A 2,398-nucleotide genomic window follows, 5' to 3' on the forward strand; every position below is an offset into this window, starting at 1 on the left:
TATTAGCGTTTGGTGTTTATGTTTATGTATTTTTTCTGTTTGTTATGTTAGCTGTTCTTTTCTATATTTTTTATTTTTTCAACTATATTATATATATTTTTTTTTTTATTTATTTATATTATTATATTCGGAAAGAGAGAAGAAAAAAGAGAGGAGAAAGAACCGAAAAGCGAGAAGAGAGAGAGAGAAAGAAAGAGAGAGAAAACAATAAAAAAAAGAAACAAAGAGACAAACAAAAGCAGAAGAAGAAATGGAGGGGAAAGGAAGAGGGGGATAAATACCGTAATAAAGGAAAGGCAAGCGAAACCAATAACCGCTGAAGAAAGAGAGAAAGAATGATAAGAAAATCCCACGAACAAAGGAAGTGGAAGATTTAAATGAATATATAAAGAGAGGAAAGAGAAATATGAGGATCAGGGAAAAAGGGAAATAAGAGAGATTACAAAAAAATAAAAGCAAATTGACAACAAAACAATAACAAACAGGTCACGTGTTCCAGCTGTTCAGTGATGTCGTTTGCACAAATTTATTTAAGGATAATAATATCAGCGTTCATGCCAGATTATTTTATCTATATATGTCTGTCTATCTGTCTGTCTATATCTATCTATCTATCTATATCTATCTATTTCGTATCTATTTATCTATTTTGTGGATCTGTACCTATCTATCTATCTATCTGTCTATCTTTATATATATATATATATATAATTATATATATATATACTATATATATATATATATATATATGTATGTGTATTATATATATATATATATATATATATATAATATATATATATATGTGTGTGTGTGTGTGTGTGTGGTGTGTGTGTGTGTGTGTGGGGTGGTGTGTGTGTGTGTGTGTGTATATATATATATATATATAATATATTATATATGATAATATATATATATATATATAATATATATATATATATAATATGATATATATATGATATATACACACACACACACAAATACATATATACATATACATATATACATATTTATATCTATATATATATATATATATATAGTGTGTGTGTGCGATATGTATTCGTGTGGTATATCTTAATTGAATTATTTGTTTGTTGAATAAACATTTGACAAGCACACATCTGTTTAAATCCACGCACCTGTTCCCTCTCTCCACGTGTTCCCTCTCTCCACCTCTCTCTCTCTCTCTCTCTCTCTCTCTCTCTCTCTCTCTCTCTCTCTCTCTATCTCTCTCTCTCCTCTCTCTCTCTCCCTCCCTCCCTCCCTCCCTCCCTCCCCCCCTCCCTCCCTCCCTCCCTTTCTCGGTCTCTCTCTCTTTCTCTCTCTCTCTCTCATTCTTCTTCTTCCTCTTCTTCTTCTTCTTCTTCTTCTTTTTCTTCTTCTTCTTCTTCTTCTTCTTCTTCATCTTCTTCTTTTTCTTCTTCTTCTTCTTCTTCATCCCCATTTCCTCTCCCTCTCTCCCTCTTTCTTCGTCTCTCTTCTCCTTCTCCCTCTTTCCTCACTCTCTCTCCCTTTTCTCTCTCTCTCTCTCTCTCTCTCTCCTTCTCTCTCTCTCTCTTCGTCGCTCTTCTACCTCTCTCTCTTTCCTCTTTCCTCCCCTCTCCCTCTCCTTCTGCCCTTCCTCTGTCTCCCCTCTCTCCCTATTCCTTCCCCTCCTTCTCTCCCTTCGCTCTTCGCCTCTTCCTCTCCTCCCGCTCTCCCTTATCACCCTTTCTCCCCACTTCCCCTCTCCGTGTCTCTTTTTTCCCCCTCACTTCCTTGCCTCTTCCTTCCCCTCTCTTTCCCCGCTCCTTTCCCTCTCCCTTCCCCACTCTTTGCCTCTTCCTTCCCCTCTCCTTGCCTCTTCCTTCCCCTCGTGCTTCCCCCCTCCCTTCCCCACTCCTTTCCCTCTCCCTTCCTCACTCCTTGCCTCTTCCTTCCCCTCTCCTTCCCCTCGTGCTTCCCCTCTCCTTCCCCTCTCCTTTCCCCTCACTCCACCCCCTCCTCCCCACTTACCTTCATGAGATCCTTCATAACGCCCCAATGTCCTCATACCTGTTGCTTTGGCGTGTGGAGGTGGGAGGAAGGGGAGGGGGAGGGGGATGATGAGCAGGGGGAGGGGAGGTGCAGGGGGAGGAAGAGGAAGAGGTGGGAGGAAGGAGGGGAAGGGGAGGGGGGGAGGAAGAGGGGGAGGTGGGAGGAGGGTGGTAAATAGGGGAAGGGGGAGGGGAAGAAGGAGGGAGAGGGGGAGGGAAGGGAGGAATCTGTCAAGAAAACTGCGGAGGAAGAGGAGGAGGAGGAGGAGGAGGAGGAGGAGGAGGAGGAGGAGGAGGAGGAGGAGGAGGAGGAGGAGGAGGAGGAGGAGGGGAGGAGGAGGAATGAGAATAGGAGTAATAACAAATATAATGATAATAGAAGGGAG

The sequence above is a fragment of the Penaeus monodon genome, chromosome 41 (genome assembly GCF_015228065.2).
Source record: "Penaeus monodon isolate SGIC_2016 chromosome 41, NSTDA_Pmon_1, whole genome shotgun sequence".
Classification (NCBI taxonomy): Eukaryota; Metazoa; Arthropoda; class Malacostraca; order Decapoda; family Penaeidae; genus Penaeus; species Penaeus monodon.